The sequence below is a fragment of the Triticum aestivum genome, chromosome 7D, assembly GCF_018294505.1.
Source record: "Triticum aestivum cultivar Chinese Spring chromosome 7D, IWGSC CS RefSeq v2.1, whole genome shotgun sequence".
NCBI classification, from domain to species: Eukaryota; Viridiplantae; Streptophyta; class Magnoliopsida; order Poales; family Poaceae; genus Triticum; species Triticum aestivum.
Window position 1 is genome coordinate 122,140,267 of NC_057814.1, and position 17,840 is coordinate 122,158,106.

A 17,840-nucleotide genomic window follows, 5' to 3' on the forward strand; every position below is an offset into this window, starting at 1 on the left:
GTTAGTCCCAAAAATAATATAAAATAGCATATTAATGTATATAAAACATCCAAAACAAATAATATAATAGCGTGGAACAATAAAATATTATAGATACGTTGGAGACGTATCAATATGTTAGTTCCCAAAAATGATATAAAATAGAATTAAAATGCATATAAAGTATCCAAGATTGATAATATAATAGCATGAAACAATATAAAAAATTATATCTCTACTCCAACTGTTTGAGTTGGTAGAATAACATCCATGGTTTTTTTTTCGTCCCACCATCTTCGTCCGTTTTTTTGTTGGTTTTTTTCGTGCTCGCTCCCACCACCACTACCCCTCCACGTTCGTTTTTTTTTCATCCGGTTTTCCCCTCTACGAAGAAACGTATCGACCAACGCCTCTCTCGATCTCTACAATCTTCTCTCGCTCGGCCATGTCTCTTCTAGGGTTCCCCGTCTCCGCCGCCTCCCGCCTTCCTCCGCCGCCACTGCCCCTCGCCCCGCCTGCCTCGTGACCCCCCCAAACCCACCATCCCTCTGTCTCTCCCTCTTCCGCTCCCTTGTACTCTCGTCGCCTTCTTCGCCCGGATATTGAGGCGGGCGCCCCATTGCGCACGTCTGCGCGTGTTTCCCTGGAACGTTCCCATGCCGCGATCCGTCACTGCCAGACACTCGAGCGGGTCAGGGCATGGATGCAGCAACCGCCCCATTCCTCGCGTCAGTGTGTTCTCCCGTAACCCTAGAGCATCTTCAAGGTGAGATCTGCCGCTTCCCGTCGTCTTCACTGTTCCCACGAGCTGAGCCAGCGAGCCCTCAGTTCTCTGCTCCCTCGATCCCGCTGCTCTCCATGGCGCCATCTCCTGCGAAGGTCGCCATCCACCATCGAAGGTCGTCGGTCAGTTTGCAAGGGACATAGTATAGCTCCTTGTTCAGTTTGTTGGTATGAGCTTGACCATAGGTAGTGTATCTGATGTTTTCATTCTTGATCTGAAAAGAAAAACCAGTTTTACAGAAGTAACATTTGAATTTAGTTAATTTTGTTTGATATGTATTCCGAATTCTTTTCCTTGCACTATCTTCTATTTAATTTGTGTTAGTCATCTGAGCAAAGAAATCTGTTGCCCTTGTGCTACGTCCTGTATACTATTAGACCTCTATCGTATATGTGGTATATAACTACACTATCAGCCTTCTTGATATTTTAAGTATTTCCCTGCTAACAAGGATGAGCAAGGAAATTTCTTCCCGTGGTTACACTTGCATATAGAGGGAGAGAGTTGGCATGATGACCACAATGTGAAATATAACAATATGTTTCGTGATTTTGCAATATGTGATGCTTGAAAACTTGCTTTTATGTCCTGACTCGATATTTGTGGCCTTCCTAGCAGGATGCTTGCAGTTCCAATACCATCGTGACTAATTTGTGCAATCCTCGTTTTTTAGTTCTAAGCCTTTTGTGCTTCTTAGTTGCGACATAGTTTGACTAGAAAACGTAACAACAAAAAAGCGTCCTCGAAATGCCATTCTGCTTGGTCTGATGAGATGCTAGAGAATTTAGCGAAATGGAGGAGTTTACTGAATTAACAGGCTCTCTTGTTATTTCAATGTTTTTAATGCTCACACCATTATGTCATGCAAACTTATGGAGCACTTGTCTTTGCTAATACCTCCAAATTATTCTCTGCAGTGAAGAATCAAGCTTATCTATTGCAGGTCAGTGTTTTTTGTATTCAATAAACATTTCCAGGGGTGAAGCCGAAACTAAGCAGTGGGCCCGACCACGATGTGGAAGGCAAGCGTGCTGACGAGGAAGACAAGCATGTTGACGAGCGTGGGGGCGACCACGATGTGGCTAGCAGAAGGGATGCATATAGATTTCTTATCACCCATGGGTCTATAAATATGAGAGGTAAAAAATTTCAGTATAGTGCAAGGCATGTTCTAAGTTTCATCTTAGCGCAGGATTCTAGGCTTATGGCATTTGATCAGCTTTCTCTTGACATGCATAATTGCAGCACCATCCCGATCTTTCCAAAAATTAAATTGTCCATGATTATGAGAGTAACCATAAGAATAGACGATAGTGGCGAGACTCGGTACGAAACAGTGCAGGATCTTTACCCCTAGGACAGCGAGAGTGCCTACATTCATTTATGTATGTTAGGACAGCAGTTATGATATGATCTTTTGTTTATGTATATTAACATTCAAAAATGTTGGTGAGATCAATAATGTATATATGAGATGTGGTGAAACTGAACTTATGTTGTACTCGGCGTATTTGATTAAATATATTAACTAACGAACACATATTTTATTTATCGTCCAATGGCAACGCATGGGTATTTAGCTTGAGTTGTGCGTGGGTTGCTCAAACTGCGCGCCAATGTGGAGGCCCCGCATCACCGCCGATGGGCTGATGTTGTTGCATGTCGTGGCGGGGACGTCCGTGTGTGCACCGCTTGTGCTGGGCGCCGATGTGGTTGCCCCTGATCAGAAGGGACGCTGCTGGAGCTGCTGCGGGATATAGTGGCGGTCCACTGATGGAGCTAGGAGCAGACGCGGAGGCAGTGGACCCGACTCTCTGTGTAGCGGTGGTAACCTACTGGTCCTTCAAGGTGCTTTGAGAAAAATCAGTTAGGTATTGATTCTTAGTTCTCACTACCTCCTCGTGATGCAATTAAAATTTCAGATCTTCATATTTATTTCGAACTAATTTTTTCCGGCTGATTGGACAATATCCGTTACTAACTTACTTCCTTCAAATTACTTGCCAATGATCTTTGACAATTTTTTATAGTGTTTTAATTTATATCTAACTTTAATCCCGTAAATTCAGCTTGTTTTAAAGGTTCCCCATTTTTCTTTAAAAATGTTCTAGTGAATTTGTATGTCTGCTCCATTCGGCAACATCTGCAACCTTTCAAGTTTGGCTTTTGCTCCATTGTTCATATTGTATGCTCTATTTTCATGTTCAGTCATTTTGGTCTTTATATACGACTTGTGTTTGTGAGAAGCTTTTCCGATGAAAGGTTATAAGATATATTACATTGCCTTTGTTGTGCTCGGGGATACATGGTCATGGAAAATTAAGGTTTGTTCTTGCTCACTTTTGTTTCCCACCAATATTTTGTTATACATGCTTTTTTTACTGCTTGCAAGTGACAGCCCGAGCAGTCGGCAAGATTCTATTTCTTGTTCTAGAGTGCTATTGCCATTTTGCATGAATCAGAATACCAATGCAGATGTGCCTTTTCAGTCCGTGTTTAAGAATGATACAAAATTGTATTCCTTTTGTTTCTGCTCAAAACTAAAAATCAACTCACAAATGGACCTGATATATGATTTTGCTCCACTTGTAGTCTGCACAGGAGAACGTTAACCCTTGGTTTCCATCACCTTGCCTACTGTGACAAACCTAATTTCTCTCCATGTAATTGCTGCATAGACTTATTTGTTTATATGTAGAGTTCATATAGGGATTAGTAAACAGATAACCTTTTTTACGAAATGGTTATCTAGGGATTAGTAAACACATGTGATTTATATAAGGATATTTTCTCCTTAATTATTTATATATTCTGCACTGTGTATAAACATCCAAGAGTGTATATAATATGATTTTTACTGCAGGGCATCTTCTATGATGTTACAAGACAGGTAAATTGACGCTTGTATTGAATTGGGTTCTTCGTTGTTTAGGGAATCTTGTAGCTGGAGATGTATACATGGTTGACTCAATCCTAATTGTTCGAAACAATATCACAGGTTAACTAATCATCCTTTTGTCTTGATCTATTTAACAGCACCTTGATTCTTTCATCATTAGTTAAAGTTTCTTAGTATTAACTAAATATTATCACAGATCAAAGCTTTATCAAGTCTCATAAAATGTGTGAGAAGTGTGAGAATAGAGTTCTCAGAAAGGTATGCTTTCATTCACTGGTTCAAGTTTACCGCATCTAGCGATGCATACTACAATATATGATTTATGGTTTCAAATTTGTGGTCAACTTATTTAGGAGGCATCATGGGCATTGTGAAATGTAGCAGCAGGCAGCTTTGAGCATAGGAAATATTGCAGGTTATGAGGGTGTACCCCAGACAGGGCCCAAAGCATGTGGAGAGGAAGGATACCCACAGGCATTTGTTGGCGTGAGCTGATGCGATCCCGCCGTGGCAATTGGGATGGGTAGATTGCAAGGCATGGTGGAGGCCGGTGGCAGCATTTGGCAAGATAACAAAGAGCGAGGCGGCGGCAGTGTACAGCGGCACGACCGTTGTGTGGCAACCGTCGCATAGATGTTGAAGGAGCACCAGCGACGCGCGCACACACATGAACACACACACTGTTGTGTTGTTGGAGGCCATGGGGCTGAGCGAGGATGCGAGTGGTACACGTATGATTCTTAGTGATCTGTCTTCACTGTTATTTTTATCTGGTTAATTTGTTTTCTATCAAAGTAGTTTGTTAGATGATGAAATTTATCTTTCATTTTGTTCATTCTGCTCTAGATACTCTACCTGTTTTTACACATGATATGAGAAATAATTTTCACTAGGCAAAGTATTGCTATAATATGAACAATGGTTCATGTGAAATTCCTCATGACCTTTCTTAATATATTACGGGTTTGCCATTCAGAACGGAAACTATAATGACATATTGATACATCTCCGTTGTATCTACTTTTCCAAACTCTTTTTCCCTTGTTTTGGACTCTAATTTGCATAATTTGAATGGAACTAACCCAGACTGACGCTGTTTTCAGCAAAATTGCCATGGTGTTAATTTTGTGCGGAAATAAAAGTTCTTGGAATGACCTGAAAATCCACAGAGAATATTTTTGGAATATATAAAAAATATTGTCGAAAGAATCAATAGAGACCCACCTGCTGTCCACAAGGGTGGAGGGCGCCCCCCTAGGGCGCGCCCCCCTGCCTTGTGGGTCCCCTCGACCTCCACCGACCTCAACTCCAACTCCATATATTCACGTTCGGGGAGAAAAAAATCAGAGAGAAGGATTCATCGCGTTTTACGATACGGAGCCGCCGCCACCTCCTGTTCTTCATTGGGAGGGCAGATCTAGAGTCCGTTCGGGGCTCCGGAGAGGGGAAATCCTCGCCATCGTCACCATCGACCATGCTCCATCACCAATTTCATGATGCTCACCGCCGTGCGTGAGTAATTCCATCGTAGGCTTGCTGGACGATGATGGGTTTGACGAGATTTATCATGTAATCGAGTTAGTTTTGTTAGGGTTTGATCCCTAGTATCCACTATTTTCTAAGATTGATGTTGCTATGACTTTGCTGCTTAATGCTTGTCACTAGGGCCCGAGTGCCATGATTTCGCATCTGAACCTATTATGTTTTCATGAATATATTTGTTATCTTGATCCTATCTCACAAGTTATAGCCACCTACTACGTGTTATGATCTGGCAACCCTGGAGGGACAATAGTCGGGACACTTCCCGGTGATGATCGTAGTTTGAGGAGTTCATGCATTTGCTAAGTGCTAATGCTTTGGTCCGGTTCTCTATTAAAAGGATGCCTTAATATCCCTTAGTTTCCATTAGGACCCCGCTGCCACGGGAGGGTAGGACAAAAGATGTCATGCAAGTTCTTTTCCATAAGCATGTATGACTATATACGAAATACATGCCTACATTATATTGATGAATTGGAGCTAGTTCTGTGTCAACCTAGGTTATAACTGTTGCATGATGAATGCCATCCGACATAATTATCCAGCATTAATCCATGGCCTACGAGTTCGTTTCATATTGATCTTTGCTAAGTTACTTTTTTGTTGCCACTGTTACGATTGCTACAAAACTGCTACTGTTACTTTTGCCACCGTTACCGTTACTTCCCTACTACTTTGCTACTAAATACTTTGCTGCAGATATTAAGTCTTTCAGGTGTGGTTGAATTGACAACTCAGCTGCTAATACTTGAGAATATTCTTTGGCTCCCCTTGTGTCGAATCAATAAATTTGGGTTTAATACCCTACCCTTGAAAACTGTTGCGATCCCCTATACTTGTGGGTTATCAAGACCTTTTTCTGTCGCCGTTGTCGGGGAGCATAGCTCTATTCTCTGAGTCACTTGGGATTTATATCTGTTAATCACTATGAGGAATTTGAAAGATACTAGAACCAAGATTTTTCCCTCTACTACGAGGGGAGGTAAGGAACTGCCATCTAGCTCTGCACCTGATTCACCTTATGTTTTAAGTAAACTTGCGACACCTACACCTGCTATTGATTCCGATATGTCGCATGTTATTGATGATGCCACTTCTGCTATGAATGATGTTTATGATGATACTGCTCTGCTTGATAAAAATGTGCCACTGGGTAAATTACTTGATGAACATCTTGCTAGAGTTAGAACTATTGATTATGCTGAAGATGATGATATTTCTGAAACTAATGAAATTATTGAAACTGAAAACTGAAACACCTAATAAAACTAGCTCTCCTAGATATGAACTTCCTGTTGTACCTGAGGGTTATATTATGGGTGAAGAAACTGCTAGAGACATTTTTGCTTGTAATGATAGAAATGATCTGAAGAAACTGTTAGGTAAGCTGAAAGAAAAGTCTTTGAATGCTAGAATGCAATATGATCCTAAGTTTGCTACTTCACCTATCTTTGTTAGTGATAAGGATTATGAATTCTCTGTCGATCCTGAGTCAATTACTTTGGTTGAATCCGATCCTTTCGATGGTTAGGAATCTGAAACTCTTGTGGCACATCTTACTAAATTGAATGATATAGCCATCCTATTTACTCACGAGGAAAAAATTCGCTATTACTATATTCTTAAGTTGTTTCCTTTCTCGTTAAAGGGTGATGCTAAGTTATGGTTTAATTCTCTTGCTGTTGGTTGTGTGCGTAGTCCCCGGGATATGATTTACTACTTCTCTGAAAAATATTTCCCCACTCATAAGAAACAAGCTGCTTTAAAGGAATATTTAACATTGTGCAAATTGAAGAAGAGAGTCTCCCACAAGCTTGCGGGAGGCTTCTCCAATTACTTATTGCTTTGCCTGATCATCCTCTCAAGAAAAATGAAATACTTGATATCTTTTATAATGGACTAATCGATGCTTCTAGGGACCACCTAGATAGTTGTGCTGGTTGTGTTTTCAGGGAATGAACTGTTGAGCAAGCTGAATTGCTATTGAATAATATATTGAGTAATGTTAATGATTGGACACTTCCTGAACCAACTCCTAAGGCAACGCCTAAGAAATGAGGTATTCTATTTCTCAGTCCTGAAGATATGCAAGAGGCAAATAAATCTAAGAAAGAAAAAGGTATTAAAGTTGATGATGTTAAGAATTTACCGCCTATTGAAGAAATACATGGTCTTGATAACCCGACACAAGTAGTAGAGGTAAATTCTCTCTATAGATTTGATGAAGGTGATATTCCTCATAATAAGTCTACTAGTCAATGCTTGGATGAGTTTGATAATTTTATTGTTAAACAAGAAAACTTCAATGCTTATGTTAGTAGACAATTGAAATGAAATTCTTACATGCTTGACTGCTTGGGTAATTATATGAGTAGAACTGTTAATGATCTTAAGCTTATTAGTAAGCATGCTTCCATGGTTAAAACTCAAGTAGAACAAGTACTTAAGGCACAAGATGATTTGCTCAATGAGATGAATAGTAAGAACAATGATAATGTTGTTAGAGTTATGACTAGAGGTGGTAAGATGGCTCAGGAACCTGTGTATCCCGAGGGCCATCCTAAGAGAGTTGAGGAAGATTCTCAGAGAATTAATACTGATGCACCTAGTCCTAGTGATAAAAAGAAAAAGAAAACTGATAGGACTTTGCATGCTTCTAGTGAACCTGTTATAGATACACCTGAGAATCCAAATGATATTTCCATTTCTGATGCTGAGACACAATCTGGTGATGAACATGAACCTAGTAATAATGTTAATGATGATGTTCATGTTGATTCTCAACCTAGTAATGATAATGATGTGGAGGTAGAACCTGCTGTTGATCTTGATAACCCACAATCAAAGAATCAACATTATGATAAAAGAGACTTCATTGCTAGGAAACATGGTAAAGAAAGAGAACCATGGGTTCAGAAACCCATACCCTTTCCTCCTAAACCATCCAAGAAAAAGGATGATGAGGATTTTGAGCGCTTTGCTGAAATGATTAGACCTATCCTTTTGCGTATGCGTTTGACTGATATGCTGAAAATGTCTCCTTATGCTAAGTATATGAAAGATATTGTTACTAATAAAAGAAAGATACCAGAAGCTGAAATTTCTTTTAAGGGTGGAATACCGAAGAAACTTGGAGATCCAGGAGTACCAACTATACCATGCACCATTAAAAGAAACTATGTTAAAACTGCTTTATGTGATCTTGGAGCCAGTGTTAGTGTTATGCCTTAATCTTTATATCGTAGACTTGAATTGAATGAGTTGACACCTACTGAAATTTCTTTGCAAATGGCTGATAAATCAACTGCTATACCCATCGGTATTTGTGAGGATGTGCCTATTGTGGTTGCAAACGTTACTATCTTAACGGACTTTGTTATTCTTGATATTCCCCAGGACGACAGTATGTCGATCATCCTTGGTAGACCTTTTTTTAATACTGTAGGGGCTGTTATTGATTGCAACAAAGGCAATGTCACTTTTCATGTTAATGGTAATGAGCATATGATACACTTTCCGAAGAAACAACCACAAGCTCATAGTATCAATTTTCAACTATTACCATTGGAGGTTTTGAATTTCCTTTCCCTACTGTCAAAAAGAAATATGATATTCTTATTGTTGGGGACATGCATATCCCCGTTGAGGTAACCTAGTGTTATTCGAAAATTCTCCAGTTCCATGTCATTCGGAAGAAGTTTGTTAATAAGACTTGATCAGCCTTGTTAATGGATTCCTTTTGATAGGCATGAGATGGATGAATTTGAAAGCACAACTTTCTGTACCTACTTTTTACTTTCTGTTATTTAGAATAAATAAAGCAAAAATAGTATTATCTGTCTGTTTTCTGAATTATCCGCGCAATAAAAAATGTCCCAAAAATAAAAGTTCTCCAAATGCCCTGAAAATTTAGTATGATTTTTTATAGAATATTTTAGAAATTCTAGCACTGAGAATGCACCAGGGGATGCACCAGTGGACCACATGGGTGGAGGGCGTGCCTTACCCCCTGGGCGCGCCCCCTACCTTATGGGTCCCATGTAGGGCCCCTCACTTATTCTAGCACCCATCCACTTCGTCTTCCTCCAAAAAATCATCCCGTTGCTCAAACCCGTGTTCTAGCTCATCTTGCTGCCATTTTTTATCTCCTTGTGCAAAGCTCCATTTGCAAAACTGTTTTGGGGGATTGTTCTTCGGTATGTGACTCCTCCAATGGTCCAATTAGTTTTTGTTCTAGTGCTTTATTTATTGCAATTTTTTGCTGCTGTGGCGACCTTGTTGTTGAGCTTGCATGTCAAATTTATATGGTCCAAAGTAGTTTTGATGCATGATATAGCCTCTAGACACTTGTAGGAGTAGTTGCTATCAATCTTGTTGAGTTTGGTTCGCTTTTATTTTGAGTCACTAAAAATTTCAGAAATTTTTCAGAGGAAGAAAAATGTTTAGGAAAATGTACCAAGGCGGTTCCTCGAGGACGCAAGCACCGAGGCTAGCAATACGTGAGCCTGACCTTGAACCACCATGGGAAGCTCAAGTGCGGCCTTGTGAATGCCCGTCGGATGAATTCATGGTTCATGCAGGTTTCAAGGATGAGTTTGATGCATACGTACAAAATGCCGGCCTTGAGGACTTCGTGTCAGATAAGTGTCGACAATACTATCACCTCACTGATTCATTTGTGCGAAGATTTAAATTTACATCCTAGCGCAATACTCATACTGTACTGTTTGATCTTTATGATAAATCTTATACCATGGACCTAAAAGATTTTAGTGATGCATGCAAAATTCCACAATGGGGTATTCTTAGTGAGCCTCGCAAAACTGAATACAATGATTTCCTTGCTAGCATCACTGTAGGAGAAACTAGAAATATCACACAAGCTTCCATGGGGAGCATTCATTTTCCCGCCGTACATTATTTTGCTCTCTTCATAGGCAAATGCATTAATGGTAAACATGATCATAGCCACCTTTGTGCATCGGATCTTAGTGTCCTCAAGTGTGCAGTGTTGGGTGATAAGAGATATAATTTAGGGGCTATTATTGCGAGGAGGTTACACCTTAATGCTAAAGATGGAGATCTCTTTGGTGGAATTTATGCCACCCGTTTAGCTAATTATCTTGAGGTACCCACAAGGGAGAATGACATTGAGTTACCACCTGCTTTCCTTGATTATAATGCTTTGGTACGCTATCAGTTTCTTGTGAGGAATGAGCAGTCCCTCCTGTACCGACTAATCTTTGACCTGCAGCGTGCTGTCCATATTACTCTTCCCGCTATTGCCTTCTTTAACTTTCAGGTCAGAGGGAGACATTTTATAACCAGAGAGGAGGCAAACGAGTATGAGAGAGAGGTGGAGGCCTGATGCCTACTACGCAACCTTCTTCTTGTAGACTCGTGTTGGGCCTCCAAGCGCTGAGTTTTGTAGGACAGTAGCAAATTTCCCTCAAGTGGATGACCTAAGGTTTATCAATCCGTGGGAGGCGTAGGATGAAGATGGTCTCTCTCAAACAACCCTGCAACCAAATAACAAAGAGTCTCTTGTGTCCCCAACACACCCAATAAAATGGTAAATTGTATAGGTGCACTAGTTCGGCGAAGAGATGGTGATACAAGTGTAATAAGGATGGTGGATATAGGTTTTTGTAATCTGAAAATATAAAAATAGCAAGGTAACTAGTAACAAAGGTGAGGGAAAACGGTTGCAATGCTTGGAAACAAGTGAAGGTGCAATATTGCACTAAAGTGTTTTTTTGACATTGATGACAACTTCATTTGTGTTTCTAACCACATGCTCTAAGTGTTAACAGCCCTGATTAAGCTAAAAGTGAAGCATGGATGGTTATTTCCTCTCTTATTGGAAAAAGGAAAAGCGGTGCGCTCAAGAAAAGAAGAGTACCTTAAAGTATTCTTATTTCTTGAGTCCTTAGGGCAGCCGTACTATTAAGAGGGGGTGCATCATAAAAACATCCGGGGAATCAACTTAACTTCTCACATTGATCTGAAAATCCTAGTGCCAAGTTTCTGTTCAGGCCGGAACTTCCGAGACGGCCGGAACTTCCGGGGACCGGAATGTCCGGGCGGGGTCCGGGAAGCTTCCGGGTACCCAGAGAAACTGAACTTTTTCGTGCAATCCTTCTATGTATCCTGGAACCTCGCCGGAACCTGGCCGGAACTTCCGTCGGCCGGAACTTCCGGGCACCGGAATTTCCGTCCCCTGTTTCAGCAGCCTCCGGGGTACTACTGAGTGGTGCAAACTCTCTGTGTAGCCCGGAACCTGTCCGGAACTTGCCCGGAACTTCCGGGGTCCGGAACTTTCGTCTGTGGCCGGAACTTCCGGGCTACGCAGAAATCTGCCTCCAACGGCCAGATTTCATCCCCACCTATAAATAGTCTTCTTCTTCCTCACGAAGGTGTTGACGACTCCATTTCTCTCACCTCCATTTTCAGACTTAAATTTCTTGGAGATCTCCCTCCTTAGCCAACCAAAGCTCTTGATCTTTTGAGAAGCGAAGGAGAAGTGCTCGATCTACACATTCACCAAAGCGAAAGTTGATTCCCCCTTGTTTTTGTGGTGCTTCTTGTTACTCTTGGAGGTTGGAGACTCCTAGGCGGTAGGAGGGCTCCTGCAAGGAATCGACCATTGTGATTTCCCCCGGAAAGTTTCTGAGGGTTTGGAGACCACCCCAAGGTCTACCACTAGTGGTTGAGAAACGCCTTCGTGGTGTTGTCTCAAGGAGAGAATAGGGTGAGCCTTCGTGGCGTTGGTGTGCCTTCGTGGTAACATCCACCTCTCTAAACGGTGACGTAGCTTCCCTCCAAGGAAGTGAACATTGGCATACATCCTCGTCTCTCGGAGTTGCGGTTATTCCTAACCCTAACTCTCTACTTGTGGTTACTTGTCTCTTAGCACTTACTTATATCATCTTGTGCTTGCTTACTCATATATTTGTGTCACTTGTTTATCTTGCTTAGCTCATTAGTATCATACTTACATTTGTTAGGCTCACTTTCACTTTCCACATTATTGCCTAAAATTGCTTAGTAACAATTAAAATTTGTAATTGTACCTATTCACCCCCCCTCTAGGTCCATCTCGATCCTTTCAACAAGGTCTAGGGTTCATACTTTCACTAGTACAAGTTCTCTCAACAATGATAACATAATTAGATCATATGGCAATCCCTCAACATGCAACAAAAGTCACTCAAAAGTTCCTATCATGGAGAACATAAGATGAAATTGCTTGTAGGGTACAAAACCACCTCAAAGTTATTCTTTCCGATCAATCCATTGAGCTATTCCTATAAGTATCACAAATAGCCCTAGAGTTCGTAGTAAAATAACACCATATGACACACATCAATCAACCCTATTGTCACGTAGATACTCCAATGTCACCACACGTATCCGTGGGTCAATTATACGATATGCATCAAACAACTTAAGATTCATAATATTCAATCCAACACAAAGGACCTCAAAGAGTGCCCCAAGATTTCTATCGGAGAAACAAGGACAAAAACGTGCATCAACCCCTATGCATAGATTACCCGAATGTCACCTCGGGAATCCGCGAGTTGAGTGCCAAAAAATACATCAAGTGAATCAATAGAACACCCCATTGTCACCACGGGTATCCCACGCAAGACATACATCAATTGTTCTCAAATCCACAACAGTATTCAATCCGATAATAGTGAAACCTCAAAGGTAAAACTCAATTCATCACAAGAAGATAGAGGGGTGAAAACACCATATGTCATGGACTTAACACGGCAGATGCCCTAGCAAAAGGACTTAGGTGTGGAGCCATCGCAACTAGATTAGCTTTAAGGGGTTAAACGGGACAAAGGACATAGAGAGTTTTACCTAGGTTCGGCCCCTCTCAATGAGGTAAAAGCCTACTCCTGCTTTAGGTTGTATTGCTTGGGTTTCGATTACCAGGGAGTGAATACGCTTGACCTAGTTCTCGATCAGTTGTTCCTTGAGTGAACCCGCCGCCGGGTCACGCCTTTATATACAGGTTGATGCCCGGCGGCTTACAGAATCCCGGATGGCTCATACAAACGTGTCCGGCTCGGTATCTAACTAAGCTTGCCTTTCAATACAAGTTAAACATATGGCGGCTCACACCCGTGGGCCTCAAATCATTCCCGGGTCTTGGGCCTTCAATAGGCTCGCTCTATGAACCGCCATCTTCATATATTCTTAGGCCTCTTCATCTTAAGACGCCAGTGGCATGACTCGGCCCCTCCTGGGCGGGTCATACCCAGTAGTTATTGTTGGGGAACGCAGTATTTCAAAAACTTTACCTACGATCATGCAAGATCTATCTATGTGATGCATAGCAACGAGCGGGAGAGTGTGTCCACGTACCCTCATAGACCGAAAGCGGAAGCGTTATGACAACGCGGTTGATGTAGTCGTACGTCTTCATGATCGACCGATCCTAGTACCGAAAGCACGGCACCTCCGCGATGTGCACACGTTCGGCTCGGTGACGTCCCATGAACTCACGATCCAGCAGAGTGTTGAGGGAGAGCTTCATCAGCACGACGGCGTGATGACAATTATGATGAAGCTACTGGTGCAGGGCTTCGCGTAAGCACTGCAATGATATGACCGAGGTGGATTATGGTGGAGGGGGGCACCGCACGCGGCTAAATGATCAACTTGTGTGTCTATGGGGTGCCCCCTGGCCACGTATATAAAGGATGGAGGGAGGAGGAGGCCGGCCCTCATAGGGCGCACTCAAAGTGTGGAGTCCTACTAGGACTCCCTAGTCCTAGTAGGATTCCACCTCCCACATGGAATAGGAAAAAGGGAAGGGAGAAGGAGAAGGAAGGAAGGGGGCGCCCCCTTTCCCGAGTCCAATTCGGACCAGTCCATGGGGAAGGGGCGCGGCCACCCTTGAGGCCTTTCTCTCCTTTCCCGTATGGCCCATTAAGGCCTAATACGAATTCCGGTAACTCTCTGGTACTCCGAAAAATACCCAAATCACTCGGAACCTTTCCGATGTCCGAATATAGCCTTCCAATATATCGATCTTTACGTCTCGACCATTTCAAGACTCCTCGTCATGTCCCCGATCTCATCCGGGACTCCGAACAAACTTCGGTCATCAAATCACATAACTCATAATAAAAGTCGTCACAGAACGTTAAGCGTGCGAACCCTATGGGTTCGAGAACTATGTAGACATGACCGAGACTCATCTCCGATCAATAACCAATAGTGGAACCTGGATGCTCATATTGGTTCCTACATATTCTACGAAGATCTTTATCGGTCAAACCGCGTAACAACATACGTTGTTCCTTTGTCATCGGTATGTTACTTGCCCGAGATTTGATCGTCGGTATCTCAATACCTAGTTCAATCTCATTACCGGCAAGTCTCTTTACTCGTTCTGTAATGCATCATCCCGCAACTAACTCATTAGTCACATTTCTTGCAAGGCTTATAGTGATGTGCATTACCGAGAGGGCCCAGATATACCTCTCCGACATTCGGAGTGACAAATCCTAATCTCGATCTATGCCAACTCAACAAGTACCATCAGAGACACCTGTAGAGCATCTTTATAATCACCCAGTTACGTTGTGACGTTTGATAGCACACAAGGTGTTCCTCCGGTATTCGGGAGTTGCATAATCTCATTGTCTGAGGAACATGTGCAAGTCATGAAGAAAGCAGTAGCAATAAAACTAAACAATCATTTATGCTAAGCTAACGGATGGGTCTTGTCCATCACATCATTCTCCTAATAATGTGACCCCGTTCATCAAATGACAACACATGTCTATGGTTAGGAAACTTAACCATCTTTGATTAACGAGCTAGTCTAGTAGAGGCATAGTAGGGACACTTTGTTTTGTCTATGTCTTCACACATGTATCAAGTTACCGGTTAATACAATTCAAGCATTAATAATAAAAATTTATCATGATATAAGGAAATATAAATAACAACTTTATTATTGCCTCTAGGGCATATTTCCTTCAGTCTCCCACTTGCACTAGAGTCAATAATCTAGTTCACATCGCCATGTGATTTAACACCAATAGTTCACATCGTCATGTGATTTAACACTCTATAGTTCACATCGCCATGTGACCAATATCCAAAGGGTTTACTAGATTCAATAATCTAGTTCACATCGCCATGTGATTAACACCCAAAGAGTACTAAGGTGTGATCATGTTTTGCTTGTGAGAGAAGTTTAGTCAACAGGTCTGCCAAATTCAGATCCGTATGTATTTTGCAAATTTCTATGTCTACAATGCTCTGCACGGAGCTACTTTAGCTAATTGCTCCCACTTTTAATATGTATCCGGATTGTGACTTAGAGTCATCCAGATCGGTGTCAAAGCTTGCATCAACGTAACTCTTTACGATGAACTCTTTATCACCTCCATAACCGAGAAATATTTCGTTAGTCCTCTAAGGATAATTTTGACCGCTATCAAGTGATCTACTCCTAGATCAAAATTGTACTCCCTTGCCAAACTCAGGGCAGGGTATACAATCGGTCTGGTACACAGCATGGCATACTTTATAGAACCTATGGCTGAGGCATAGGGAATGACTTTCATTCTCTCTCTATCTTCTGCCGTGGTCGTGCTTTGAGTCTTACTCAACTTCACACCTTGCAACACAGGCAAGAACTCCTTCTTTGACTATTCCATTTTGAACTACTTCAAAAACTTGTCAAGGTATGTACTCATTGAAAAAACTTATCAAGCGTCTTGATCTATCTCTATAGATCTTGATGCTCAATATGTAAGCAGCTTCACCGAGGTCTTTCTTTCAAAAACTCCATTCAAACACTCCTTTATGCTTTCCATAAAATTCTACATTATTTCCGATCAACAATATGTCATTCACATATACTTATCAGAAATGATGTAGTGCTCCCACTCACTTTCTTGTAAATACAGGCTTCACCATAAGTCTGTATAAAACTATATGCTTTGATCAACTTATCAAAGCGTATATTCCAACTCCGAGATGCTTGCACCAGTCCATAGATGGATCGCTGGAGCTTGCATATTTTGATAGCACCTTTAGGATCGACAAAACCTTCTGGTTGCATCACATACAACTCTTCTTTAAGAAATCCATTATGGAATGCAGATTTGACATCCATTTGCCAAATTTCATAAAATGCGGCAATTGCTAACATGATTCGGACAGACTTTTAAGCATCGATACAAGTGAGAAAATCTCATCGTAGTCAACACCTTGAACTTGTCGAAAACATTTTTGTGACAATTCGAGATTTGTAGATAGTAACACTACTATCAACGTCCGTCTTCCTCTTGAAGATCCATTTATTCTCTATTGCTTGCCGATCATCGGGCAAGTCAACCAAAGTCCATACTTTGTTCTCATACATGGATCCCATCCCAGATTTCATGGCCTCAAGCCATTTCGCGTAATCTGGGCTCATCATCGCTTCCTCATAGTTCATAGGTTCGTCATGGTCAAGTAACATGACCTCCAGAACAAGATTACCGTACCACTCTGGTGCGGATCTTACTCTGGTTGACCTACGAGGTTCAGTAGTAACTTGATCTGAAGTTATATGATCATCATCATTAGCTTCCTCACTAATTGGTGTAGGAGTCACAGGAACTGATTTCTGCGATGAGCTACTTTCCAATAAGGGATCAGGTACAGTTACCTCATCAAGTTCTACTTTCCTCCCACTCACTTCTTTCGAGAGAAACTCCTTCTCTAGAAAGGATCCATTCTTAGCAACAAAGTTCTTGCCTTCGGATCTGTGATAGAAGGTGTACCCAACAGTCTCTTTTGGGTATCCTATGAAGACACATTTCTCCGATTTGGGTTCGAGCTTATCAGGTTGAAGTTTTTTCACATAAGCATCGCAGCCCCAAACTTTAAAAAGGACAACTTGGGTTTCTTGCCAAACCACAGTTCATAAGGTGTCGTCTCAACGGATTTAGATGGTGCCCTATTTAACGTGAATGCAGCTATCTCTAATGCATAACCCCAAAACGATAGTGGTAAATCGGTAAGAGACATCATAGATTGCACTATATCCAATAAAGTATGGTTATAACGTTTCGGACACACCATTATGCTGTGGTGTTCCAGGTGGCATGAGTTTGTGAAACTATTCCACATTGTTTTAATTGAAGGCCAAACTCGTAACTCAAATATTTGCCTCTGCGATCAGAACGTAGAAACTTTATTTTCTTGTTACGATGATTCTCTACTTCACTCTGAAAATCTTTGAACTTTTCAAGTGTTCCAGACTTGTGTTTCATCAAGTAGATATACACATATCTGCTCAAATCATCTGTGAAGGTCAGAAAACAATGATACCCGCCGTGAGCCTCAACACTCATTGGACCGCATACATCAGTATGTATTATTTCCAATAAGTCAGTGGCTCGCTCCATTGTTCCGGAGAACGGAGTCTTAGTCATCTTGCCCATGAGGCATGGTTCGCAAGCATCAAGTGATTCATAATCAAGTGATTCCAAAAGCCCATCAACATGGAGTTTCTTCATGCGCTTTACACCAATATGACCTAAATGGCAGTGCCACAAATATGTTGCAGTATCAGTATCAACTTTGCATCTTTTGGCATCAATATTATGA

At 41.5% G+C, this 17,840-nt stretch overlaps 1 long non-coding RNA gene across 1 annotated transcript; it reads left to right on the forward strand.

Annotated features, from left to right (window-relative positions):
• Positions 1 to 407: 407 nt before the first annotated feature.
• On the forward strand, positions 408 to 4,506 carry LOC123167988 (uncharacterized). Its single transcript, XR_006484173.1, has 3 exons — positions 408 to 3,761; positions 3,859 to 3,920; positions 4,016 to 4,506. It is a non-coding gene; the product is annotated as an uncharacterized lncRNA (long non-coding RNA).
• Positions 4,507 to 17,840: the final 13,334 nt, after the last annotated feature.